This window comes from Apteryx mantelli, chromosome 28 (genome assembly GCF_036417845.1).
Source record: "Apteryx mantelli isolate bAptMan1 chromosome 28, bAptMan1.hap1, whole genome shotgun sequence".
In the NCBI taxonomy this organism is placed as follows: Eukaryota; Metazoa; Chordata; class Aves; order Apterygiformes; family Apterygidae; genus Apteryx; species Apteryx mantelli.
In genome coordinates this window covers 4,359,606-4,372,733 of record NC_090005.1, presented here as the reverse complement: position 1 = coordinate 4,372,733, position 13,128 = coordinate 4,359,606, and the positions used below count along the sequence as shown (strand labels likewise).

Genomic DNA, 13,128 nt, shown 5'->3' with positions numbered 1-13,128 from the left:
GATCACGGATGTGATTAACGAGCATCCCGCCACTCCCCCCCCGCAGCGGCCGCGCCAGGTACGAGCGGCCGCCCCCTCCCCCCTGCCAGCACTCGAGAAAGGGAGCGGGCCGATTTGCATAGCCCCGCCCCCCCCGCAGCAGCCCTCACCCCGGCGCAGGTTTGCTTTGGGGCGGGGAAAGCGAGTTCATTTGCATATCCCCCCCTCCTCATGAATAATTAAGCAGCGCCTCCTCGCAGCGGGGTGGCTCACCTCCGAGCGCGGAGGGAGGGAGGGAGCCCGGGGGCGCGCGCGCCCGCCCGCCGCTTCCCTTCCCCCTCCTTCCTTCTCCCGGCCTGGTCGCCCGTCCGCTCGGGGGGCGAGCGCCGCACGCCCTGCCCTGCCCTTCCCTTCCCCCTCGCCGCGGCCCAGCGCGCGCGTGTCCGTGAGGCGGCGGCGGCGCGCGCGTGGCAGAGGCGCGGGGGGCTGCTGCTCCCCGCGGGAGGCCGCGGCGCGCGCGCGCGCCGGAGCGGAGCGGAGCGGGGCGGGAGGGGGGCGCTGTGGCAGCTCGGCGGCGCGGGAGACGCTGCCGCCGCCGCCGCGCGGAGCGAGAGCCGCCGAGGAGGGGCGAGCCCGGCCGCCCCCACCCCCTGCGCGTCCCCTCCCCTGCAGGCAGGCGCGCGCCTCACCCCGGCGGCGGCTCCCGGCGCCGCGGCGATGTGGTGAGAGGGAGGCGCCCCGCGCTCGCCAGCCCCGGCCGCGGGCCGCCCGCGAGCCCCGCGCTCGCCAGCCCCAGCCGCGGCGCCGTCGCGCCAGGTAAGAGCCAACGGCCGCGGGGCGTCTCCCCCCCCCCCCCCCCAGCCCGCGCGGCGACAGATGTCGGGGCGCGGCGGCGGCGGCGGCGGCGGGGAGGGGGGGGAGGTTGTCGGCGACATGTCGGGAGCGGGCGGCGGCGGTTGATAGCGGTGCCCGGCTGGCGAGCCGCTCCCGCGCCGTGGGGGAGGGGGCGGGCGGCGCCCCTCGGCGGCGGCGGCGGCGGCGGGCTCGGCCGCTCCGGGGGGCGCCGGCGGGTGGGGGGGGGGCGCCGCTGCGGAGCTGTATGGCCCGGGGAGGGGGGGGGGCGACGTGTTCTTCGTGCCGTACCGAGGGAGCGGAGCGATCCCGGGGAGGGGGGAGCCGGGCGCTGCTCGCGGGGGCTCCCGGCGCGGCGGCCGCGGGGGCAGGTCCCTGCTCGCCGCCTCGGTAATGCCGCTGCTGTCCGTTAACGACGCTCGGATTCACTGTGGGTAGCGCGACGCCGTGGGTGCAAGCGGCTGTGCGCTCCAGGTCCGTTCAGAGTCGCGTACACGTATGCTTTCAAAAATTGCATCTTTTCGGTTACAAATCGGCTGTCTTTAAAATAGCGCGTAAGCCGAGAAGGTAAGTGAATAACGCTCCTTTCCTATACCGCCCACTGCAAGAATTGTTTTATCAGTTACAACCCCCCCCCCCCCAAACAAACAGATCCTGCTATCTCTCCAAACACTAAGGAAAACTGTAAGAAGGAATTTCGTGCACATTGGCCTCTTATTTTGCAGGGGCTTTGCTGCAGATACACTGCACGTGAAACAAACAGCACCCCCCTCCCTCCCTCTCTCCCTCCAAATATTTCTGTGCAGCTTGAGAAAAACAAGGGTTAAAAACCCTCCCGTCTTATTCCTCCCATAGGGTGAGTAAGGAGTGTGGAGTCTAATGACACACAGTATCTTTCTGTTACAGGCGTGGGCTGATTGTTGGGGGCTAAAATGTAAAAAAGAAATGAGATATAATGAGGCAGACGGCTTCTCTTCTGTGTATGTTTTGCAAGGATAAGGCAGATTCTCGTCCCGATTTGCGTTTGGAAGTTCGGGAGCAAATGTAAGGCAGTTTAGAGAGAACGATGCATCTGTGTGGGTTTTAGGCTTTTATACAGGTGAAAATAACTAGCATAAGGAAAATATTATCTTGAGAAGTTAAGTAACGTGAATTAAAAAGGCTAATTAATACAACTGGGGAGTGAAGCACTGCTACAATATACTGAATGAATGCAAATTAATACTGAATCTGGGAGAAGAACAAGAAGAAATACAGCAAGTGTGCCATAGAGAACAACAACATGGCCATGGACCCCTGCTTGCAGCATTTCTCAGGTTGGAGCTTGGAATGATGGCTTCAGAGTGCTAAAGGTTGGGTTTTGTCTTTTTTCCTTACTTAATCCTTAAAGCAAAACCCCAAACCAAAAACATCCCATCCTAATGTGTGAATTAAAAAACAAAAAAAAAAAAGGCAAATGAAGTGAATGCCTTTTGCTAAGAATGTCTATTTTGAAGAGAATTTGCTAGCTACAGTCACATGAGGCTTTCTTACTGGAATGGTGAGAGACACCTTAGATCATATATAGTTTGTGGAGTGGTGTGTGTATCTGTAAAATACATGATGAATGTGCTAGCGAGTTGTAAAAGTATAGTACATTGCATCTGCAGCTTACCATAATCAAAATCCCATTTTTTGGGCTCTATGAATGAATTAGGAATCAGGAAAAAAACAGTAATGCTTGGGCAAAGAATATTCAAGCCATTTGAGGTCTGTGGGCATTATGACTCTGGGGCTTCTTAAAAAGAAAATAAACAAACAACTCCTTGAACAGTTGTGTTTACTTTCCTTAGTAACTCCTGCGAAGTGTATCATAAATGCAAAAGGCTATGTGTACTCCAAACTTCCCACCAATTTCATTTAAGTGGGAAGGAATGGGAGGACTGTATCGTGTTTGGATCTTGGTTGCGGTCATAGGATATTGAAGCATACTCGCCCAGCTTTAGACTTGTAATTACAACGTGGATTACTGGTTACATATATAGTGAAACTGAATGAGTAATATAATGTTATAAAAGAAACTGAGTATCAGTATTGATTGTTCTTGTAGCAATTCCTGTCTTCCCATGTTTTCCATTGGTTTGCTCATTATCCTATATGTGTTTTTTAATAGAAGTACCTATTCTGAACCAAAATGTGTTTCTAAGTTATCTAACTATTATCTTTTAATATTTCACATTATGTGCACATTTACTTTCTATTACTTTCTGTTATACCTTGGTTCTATTAAACCTTTGGTTTAACCTTTTTGGTTAAACTTGTGGTCAATTGAGAGGTTAGTAACACCCATAATTCTGAATTCTGAAAATTTGATAAAAAAAAATCTTTTCCCCTTTAAAAATTTTTGAAGACTTTTCCAGATTTTTTTGATACATAAAGCAACAAGTGTATACACTGATTCTTTTTCTTTAAACATTAAATTTTTGGGTCTGAATTTTCTTGAAAATAATGTGGAATGGTATAGCAAGATGACTTCCACTGACATCCAGACAAGCAGATGACTGTAAGTGTAATTTCTTGATGAGATTAAGCTGATGGTAAGAACTGCTGCAAAAGCAGTGACCTCTCCTCTCTCTCCTCCCTCCTAGCCCCCAAAGTGTGGCTTGATATTGTAGCCCCCGCTCGTACCAAGTTGAATGCTTGAGCTGCTGCTTGCCGAATGAAAGCCATTTATTTATTTTCTCGAGTTCATTTCTAGCTGGATCAATAACCTGGACTGACACGTTGAACATTAGTGTGACACAAGGAGGATGCAGGAATATACGCCAGGAAATAAGGTGGCTGGAACTGTCCTTTCTGGCAGCAGCGAGCTCTTTGAGTGGCTGGTGTTAATTGTGAACCCATGCCTGGAGCACGCTTGTACGAAGCCTTGAAAGCGCCTCTAAGACTGTTACCTTTAGAGGTGCAGTGACTGACCTTCAGTGAGTATATTTTGTTGATGCTTAGTGCAACATGAAGATTACTCACAGTCTTACAGCCTTACTGATGTCATGGATTAAAATTCTTGTGGCCAGCTTCATTAGTAGTTTCAGGTTGTGTCTTGCACTTGGTTTCTGATATGTTTAATAAAGAAGTGCCAACCTCTAGGAACACTTTTAAGTACCCGCAAAGCATGCAAAAGCAGCATAGTCATATGGACCTGGTGACGTACCAGTAAAGTCAGTAGGAGGTTACCATGCTCTTCAGTGAGAGCAGAATTGAGCCCACTGGTAGTTTCTGACTTTTATAATTTTAAGTCTTCATCTTGGAATAACATGTTCATTTTTAACTTCAAGGTTGAAGTATACCTGTTGAATGCACTGGAGATAAATTGGCATTTAAAGCTCACTGTATCCACAAATGTATGCAGGGGTGGAATGTACTAGATCATTCATGTATCATATATTTGCCAACTGTATTTTATAAGCTTAAAAAACCCAAATTCTTATTATATTACATAGAACTAGGCTAGTCTCATTATTGTATGAGACTGAAATACAGTAGTTAGTTTTATGTTCATTTAAAAAGTAATCGCTTTCTATATAATCCCTGAATTAATATAAAGAGAAGATAATGGCCTGCTTCATCTAGTTCCATTAAGAAGGGAGAAACTGGGAATTTAAAGCCCAATCTCGAAACTGTGCCTTTGTGAAGCTGCCCCATCCAGTTCAGTTTGAGGCTGCAGTTATGTAACCCGTGGCAAGAGGCTCTGGCTTCAGGGTGAAGAACAGACTGGAGGGCAACGTAGCTTGTTCTCCTGACATGGAATTGCCTGGGGGATTCTAGTGGAAGAGCAGAAGTGACTTTACTGGATTTCGAATAAAAATATTGTATGTTTTGGGTGATATGGTAATGGAACTATTTAGTCTGAAATCTTAACTAAAGAAAATATTGTTTGGAATAATTCATAGAGCTCACTGAATACTCTGGTTTGCTTTCTGGGCAGCATTTCTTACCTGTCTTTCTAAGATGTGTCAAGGAAGTTAATTTATACTGTGGTATCAGCAGCTCCATCTTGAAAATGCTAATCTTTGAAATATTTATTAATTAGTAATGACATAACATAAAAAGTATAATATGCTTATTTGACTCAAGTTTGTTTTGATGTTGCATTGTGAGATTACTTGATTTCAAAGGAATTATTTCACTTGTAGTGCTTAAAAATATATGTATATAATATGTATATATACACACATCTATAAAACACTGTTGGTTTTGTATATAGTCTACATAAAACAAACCTTGGTATAGATTTGCTTCCTTAGTCATTTTTATTTTTATTTATTTTCTAAATAAAGCTCTTTCTTGCTCTGAAAGGAGGGCTTATATGCTAGAGTGTTGCTTTTTTGGGAATTTAAAATTTGAGTGCCTCTGATCTACCCTCTCCCCGCCCAACACAATTGCTTCATAAAGATTAAAACTGTTTAGCTTTAGTTTTACCAAATAAGTCATCTTAGGTAGTGATCCTTAGGTGCCAATTTGGCAAAGGCACATGTAGATGCTTCAGGAACATGAAGAATCCTGGTGAGTTCATGTTACTATTTCTATGCATGCAAGTCTCTACTTGCCTCCTTGTTGAATTGGGGCCCGCATCCTGATTAGGAATGATGTTGTATGAGCTAATGGGTAGGGAAGTAATCTGTTAGAGTAGTGTTTTCCTTTGAACTGATATAACTAATGAAAAAATGAGTGATGAATCATGCATGTTGACATTTCAGCTGTTACCAGTATTTGTTATTTATTTGTCCTTTATGAAAAGAACATATTGGTGACTGAAAGAATATCCTCTAGAGTAGACTGATAGCGCTGTGGTACAAAGACTGGAGTTACTTTTAATTTTGCCGTTGGACTGCAGAGTGATTTGTTGTTAGAGATCGCTCATACTCGTATGATTTCAAAATATTGTTACTCATTGTCTTTTGCTTGTATTTATTGAGAAATAATGAAGTACATGGTATATGTCCAAAGTTAAGATCCAGTATTGCAAAAATCATATTATATGAATAATCCCTTTTTTTGCACCACAGCCAGTTCCATTCCTCTTGCCCTGCTCCACATAAGTTACTGCAGAGTCATCTCATTAGCATTTCTAGCCTTATTATGCTGATCAAAGTGTGTTTGTTCGGAGTTGCAAGGAGATGCAAAGAGGAAACGTTTGTCTGCCGTTGCCCAAGCCTTTGCCAGGCTTGGGAAGGTGCAGGCAGACTTTCTCGCTTCTCTCTTTTTGGGTTTAGAAGTTTGTGGTCATTTCTTTTAGAGCAGCTTGTATATAATACAGCAGGGAAGTGGTCATCACGATGAGCTGTTTCTCTTTACGGCCTGTTTTGCACATAATCTTTTTTTTGCCATTGAAGAAGGTGGCTTGGCTTTCAGGGATCAATGACATGTTACAAACTTCTGTTGTGTAACACTTAAAACCAGAAGATTGTATAAATACATCACTAACTAATGAAATACTGCTGAATACTAGTGAACTGTGTCTTTTACAGTAATCTGAGAATTATTATTTTTGAGATTATAAATCAGAATAGTGTGAACAGAGCAGTTGAGGTAATACTCCCAAGTAACTGTGAATAGGGGAAAATGTTTTTCTTTGAGTCCCTCGCCTTTAATGACAGGGGAGTATTTGACTGTCTAATTCTAAAATTCAACCATGATTAGCAATTAAAGCTGATGTAAATGATCTCAATTTTGTAGCCTGAAGTTGAAAGGGTTACATTTAATGAAAAATGTTATTTTGGATAGGTGACTTCTTATTTGCAATACGAGTCACATTTGGAATTTCTTATTAATTAGTGAGGATGAGAAAAGAAATGGCTGATTTGTATTTGTATGATAGGGGATTTTCCCATTTATCTGCTTATATATTGTTAGGTGTTTTGGCTGCTTAGTTGGTTTATTTTTCCTTTCATGCCTGTATGTTTTCCTGGGCAGGTAGAACAATATTTTGGCAGATTGCTGCTATTTTGCTGTACTCGGGATACTTACGCAAAATGCTTTTACAAAGCAGTGAGTAGGAAATCTTACTGCTGAAACTCTTTTTTTTTTAGTTGCCTTAATGTGGGGTGGTGGTGGGTTGGTGTTTAAGTGTTCTTTTAAGCCAGCTGTGGTATTAAAATACTGTTTTTCTTTCTTAGTTTGGATTAAAAACTTGATGAATGCATTTGAAAAACAGAAACCTTCAGAACATATGAAAACTATCAAAATCAAAGACAATGTAAAATATGTGAAGATGAATATTTATAGCGTTTGTTCTTCCAGAAAGTGGTGTATTGATTCCAAATGATGAAGAGTGTTAATTGATGTTCTTGGGAGTGCCTTAATATCCTTAACCTGGAAAAAATTATGTAACTTCTGTTTAGTGCCTGTAATCTTAAATTCCTTGCAGGTGAGTCTTTCATCTGTGAATTGCAAAGCATTGTAAAGCTGGTTGAGTTAGATCATGTGGTCAGTGTCTTAAATGTTGGCTTAAAATATTGGTAAGTCATATTTATAGGCTCCTATGTCCTGCTTAGCATTTTTAGTGAGCTTCTGTTGGAGTTTGCGAAATATGGTAGAATATTTCAAATAAAGTGAATGGCACATCTTGTTCTGCTCTTCCCCCCCAATGTTAATGCAGATTAAATGAGAATATTTTGGAAAAAATATACAGTGAAAAAATGGGAGTGGAACTGTAAGGAAAAACAAATGTGAATTAAGTAGCTTCCCATTTGTTTATCTGGATTTGAGGAACAGATGTAAGAGGCTTTAGATTCTTTCTGCAGAAAATGGAAAATGGCTTTTTGGCTTTATTGTTTCAAAGGGGGGGGGGAGGAGAGGGGCAGGGGTTACCTTCTCTTGCTCTTTTAGGGTGTTGCTACCTGTGTGTGTCCTCACCCAGCTGTTGGTGCCTGCTAGCTTTGTCCACCTGCCGAAAGCTTCTGCTCCCTCCGTTGTGCTAAATCAGCTGCCTGGGTGTGAAATATAAGGAATACTCTTATTTTACCTCCTTCCCTGCCCCATGCTTTCCCCTGGAAATTATTTCCTGGTGGTGCTGATGAGTGAAGGCAAGGGTCCTGTTTCGTCCTGCTGGTATGGCACAGCAGATGCTGGTGCTTCTGAGCGCCAGTGCCTTTTTCAGCTAAGAAAATAAGCTTCAGCCATCTTGGGTTGGGATCTCATAAAGTTAATGTTATTATTTATGAAGAAATATTATTAGAAAGTGAAGGAACAAAATGCAGAGTGCTATGAATACTGCTAGACATCTCTTTCCTTTTGCTGGTCCTCTTATTTAGCTCTTTAAGAACCCATGATTTTCCTTCTTACCACATCTTCCATTCTCTCCTGTGGGGTTATTCTGGGGAGAGAGAGAGAAATTTTAATAGGAGCGTGCTCTTAATGTTCCAGATAAAGATTTAAAGAGATTTGGTAACTGAGAGCTAGCTAGAACTCTTGATAGAAATGAGATGTATGATATTTTTCTTTTAGCGCTGAGGGACGTTAACTATTGGAAAACGTGAACGTTCTTTAGTTCACCCAAAGTCACGGAGTCACTGGAGGGACAGCAGGGTGGCCTGTAACTCGGACGAGCTGGGCAAGATAGTCGTGGCCTTTCAGGCTCAAGTCCCTTCTCCACACTTCTTTCTTAAGGTTCCCTTAACAGTATACAGATTTTTAGCTTCGTCTTGGCACTCTTCTTGGTGATTAACGCGTGTATGTGAGCATAAGGGGTCGGTCGCTGAGTAGATAATTGGGATGGACTTAGGCAGTCTGTTTCTTGCAAGTGTTGCAGAAGAAAGGCTTCAACAAGAGGAGATTAGTGGACAAACCGATAACTTTCTATTCTTGAGAGAACTGATGGAATAAAATGTGGAAAGATTCTGAGAGAGGGGAAAAAATCAAGTAAAATATTGTGGGTGTAGGTTTTAGAAATATGCTCTGCTTGGAGAAAAGCGCCCAAAGGAAGAGCGGGTCAAACTTCTGTAGCTCTACAGCTGTAGAAATGAGCCAGTGGAGGGGTGCAAAAGTGCATGGATAGAGTGATTTCAATGGTCAAGATCAGTGGCACCAAGGCTGCTTAGCAAAAAAAAATAAATATATATATATAGTGAACATGCGCATGCATGCATAGCTAACAGAAGTTGAAGAGAACGAGAAGTATTGCACAGAACAAGAACAGGGTAGTTTTCTCATCCTGTAATTACCTTGGTAATGAACATATTCAGTTGCCATACGTTAAAAAACAGGTGTCACACGTCTGTCCCTACCGTGGCTACTTGTTACAATATATAAAAAGTTTCCATAGATATATATGTTTATGGATTTTGCTGGCAAGCCTGAAGCTTGCAGGCCACATTGTTCTTTGTGTGACTTTATTTTTAAGGGTATGTGCAAAATGATATGGGTTCAAGGGAGTTATTCGATGCATATGTGTCTAACTGTATGTTGCTGCACTGTACTAAATACTTTTCAGACTAGTTTCGTCTGTTACTTTCTGTAATTGCTTACACTGGGGTCTAATGGTTATTATCTGCTCTAGCAGCATTTGCATTCGTAAATAACCTTAGTTTAATAGCTCATTGATATTATATAGAGGGAGAAACCTCCTACTTGCTAATTTAACAGGGATTTTTTCCTCTTATTTAAATAATTCTTTCCTATTGAATTTTCAGTGCAAGATTTGATTTGAGGACCCTAACTCAATTCTCTGCTGTCTGAAACAGTTATTAATATGATATACTTAGCTTCACAGTTGGAACATTTAGTGTTTGCTTGAAATCTTTGTGAGCAGCTTTCCGATGGCACCAGCCTTGGTTAATCCTTGGGGGTTTTTTTCCATGGAATCTCTGGAGCTTTTTTGTCTTGAGGAGTGGGGATTTGCTATAATGGACACCCTTAGAGAAAGTAAGATTGTTCTTTGAAGGTTTAAGTTGTTATAGAGCTACATATGCCCACATTCTTTCTCTTTTGATGGGTAATATTATCTATGTCTTGATTTAAAAAATAAAATAAAGGGGGGAAAAAAGAAAAAGCCAGTGCTGACAGCAGGCAGTGCTCCTACACCTCCTCAGCAGAGGTGGAATATACCATCTGTCACTATGTGGGTAGTAGTTATCCCAAAAAGTAATAACAGTGGGAGTTCTTGCCAGTTACAAGTTGTGATCACAAGCCAAATGGTGTAGATCTAATTTAGTGTGCATTTCCAAAGAGAAAGAAATGCAGGTATTTATTTTTGCTAACTTGAGAAGTATTTTCAGTGACGGAGGGGCTATGCTGAGGTTTTAGTTGCCGTCATTTTAAAGAAAGTGTGAGGGGAACAAGTCAGGGGATATGGGCCAAAATGCCTGCTAGACCACCTTCTAGGCAATTTTTTAAAAAGCTGGATTTTTTTTCATTATGTAAACCCTAATTAGGTTATTACATGCAAGGTTGAAATTTAGGAATTATTTCAAGAGGGTGGATAATGGAGTGGCCTGGTAATTTAATGCCTGTACCAAACCCTGAAAGATCTGGGTTCTTTCTCCTTTGGTGCTATTAGTCTTGGACAGATCATTGCTACCTACTGCAAGAAGACTAGAAAGCTTTGTAGCTAGATGAGAAATGTTAGATTCCCTATCTTGATTTTAATAAGGCTTTTGATATTGTGTCCTATGATGTTTTTGTACAAAAAGTTAGACATAGTATAATTGAAACTGCTGTAAACTGTGCTCAAAAATAGGTTAGCAAACTGCTGGAGAACAGTCATCAGCCCTGTATAATTGAGAAGATATTTGAGCAAAGTCCTGCAGGAGCAGGTATTGCATCCAGCACTACTGAGCGTTTTGGTTAGTGACTCGGATGATAAAATTGAGAGTATACCATTTAAACTTGTGGAGGACATGGGCCTTTAAGAGGTTGCAAGGATAAAACAGGAGCAGAATTCAGAAGGATCTTGAAAAAATGGAGAAGTAGCATTGAACTACCTTATAACGCGAACAAATACAGAGTTTTCCCAGAGTTTATTCTTACTAAAAAAGAATGCATAAATACAGGATAGGCGACATTTGTGGGGGTAATTTTTCTTCTGAAAGGGACCTTGAGACTATGATGGATTATAAGATGAACACAAAACAACATCACATTCTTTAAAAAGGGCAAATTTTGTAGTGAGAGAAAGATGTCTATGAGAATAATTTCTACAGAGGTGTGAAGTAATTTCTGGACTGCACTTAGTTCTGGTAAGGTCTCAGTGGGATTACTGTGTTCTACTTCCAGACATGTTTGAACTGAATTGGTTTGAATCCAGTTTAGAGCAACAAGAACGATGGCAGAGAGCTTTAGAGAATGTGGAGAAAAACAGATGCACAAACTGGAGCTCTTGTGTCTAAAGAGGGAAACTGAGGGAGTTGATAAGTCAAGGGTCTTACAGTACATAAAATTATAGTTATAAATATAATTTTACTGTAAAATGAAGCAATTGGCCTATTTAGAGTAAACAAAGGTTTAAGTAATGGACAGAATGGAGACTTTTAAAGGAATTTTCCGATTGGTAAAGATGATTGCTGGGATAGTGCTTTGTAAGGACATTGTGGAATTGGCGGTCCTGGCCTCATCTCCAAAGAAGCAGAATGCAATTACAGCTAAAAAATCGATTTATTAGAATGATAAAAAGTTGAGAGGAAAATAGGAATATTACTGAGTAGTATTGTCAGATTAATCATCTTTATTATGTTTAGTAATAAATTTTACTTCGTATTGATTTGCAATAGCCCCCCCAAATTAGAAAAAGATCAAGACAGAAAAATGTACTGTAACGATTGATTTTCCTCAATAATAAGGGTTTTTGTTCCTTGCTGTGATGACTGAGCCACATTCTGGATTGTTCCTGGGGTTATATTGTTTTCTTGCTCCTCTTGTTAAAGCGGCAACTGGAGTTGCCCAGAGGAACTCCTCTAACTCGGCGCGAAAGGAACTCTCCTTCCTCAAAGGTCTTCCTCATGCTCAGGCTTTGGGACATCCCCTGATATTGCAGGGCGTCGGATCAATTCCTTCTCATCCTCTTCCTGACTGTTCCATCTTCTTGATTTAGCACACTCCTGCCTTCTCCTTTAAATTGCATTTTTTCTTAAAAGGCTGTTGAGACTGACTGATAGAACATTATACATGGCATAGCAGTATACATAATATAACGGAATTTGCCTCATCCTCAGCCATCTGTAGAGGCTTGACTGTGCACGAATGTCGGCGCTGGCCAGTGGGGTGTTTGAAACAGAGGAAGCCTCTGTGCACCCTGTTAGCTTTAGGGCATGCCGCAAGAACCGTGGCTCTTGCATGACTGCAAATTTGACTCCCTTAAACATGCAGGAAAATCCTTATGCATTTTAAAAACTCTTACCACTTCAGAAAAACTAAGAAATCTATTTATCAGTAGGCAGAATGCATTTATCAGTTAGAATTGACTAACAGTCTACAGGCAAACTTAAATTAAGTTTTAATTAAAGAGAGCTTAGGGAGAAATTGTTTCGTGGGTATATAGGAAGAATTGAAACTAATTTTCTTTTATTAAAGAATTAAAGTAACAGACCAGGAAAGGAAAGCACTATAAATCTCCCTTGACTCCTTTATTCCCTATAAATGTGGATCCTGACTGAGGGCAGCTGTTGATTCAGCTTCGGTGAAAACAGTGGACGATGACAGTCAGTATGAAGGAGGGGTGTACTCTGTGCTGGAAATCACTAATTACTCTTCAGATAGAAAGGTTTAGTGATGGAAAAATAACAAAAAGAAATACCATGTCAACCAAAGCATTTAAGAGGATCCTTTGCATGCACTTTTTGGATATAAACTACAGTACAGGAAATAAAAATACTGCTGACTTATATGGTCTAATGAAGTACGACAGTTCTGTAAAGAACCCAATTTAAAATTAAACATTGACACAAGTGAATTACCACATTTTTGTAAACTACCAAAAGATGCACTGTGCAGTTTGCAGTAACAAATACAACAGACTGATTAATTCTGTTTTAGTGGAAAATTCCATTTAACTGTCCAGACACAAGCATTACTTCTGTAATTTAGAAGGATGAAGGGTTGTGATAGACCAGGCCTGTAACTGAGGTTTAGTCCGTTGATATGCTAAAAATATGATGATGAATCAAAAGAGCAGTATATCTGACTGACTTGATATTGAAATAGATGTCCATCTCTGAATCACACAGCTTTTAAAGTGGAAAAATAATGTATGTGAATTAACCTGAAAGACAGATACGGAGTTAGATGATAGCTACTCAGGAAATTTTTTGGAAGATGCCATCTGCA

At 42.0% G+C, this 13,128-nt stretch overlaps 1 protein-coding gene across 1 annotated transcript in view; it reads left to right on the top strand.

The window, feature by feature from the left end:
• Nucleotides 1-695: 695 nt before the first annotated feature.
• TANC2 (tetratricopeptide repeat, ankyrin repeat and coiled-coil containing 2) overlaps nucleotides 696-13,128 on the top strand; it is a 248,609-nt gene continuing 236,176 nt past the window's right edge. Inside the window, exon 1 of the mRNA XM_067311864.1 lies at nucleotides 696-795. The gene's annotated coding sequence lies outside the window, so the exon portion shown is untranslated. The remainder of the gene's footprint in view (nucleotides 796-13,128) is intronic.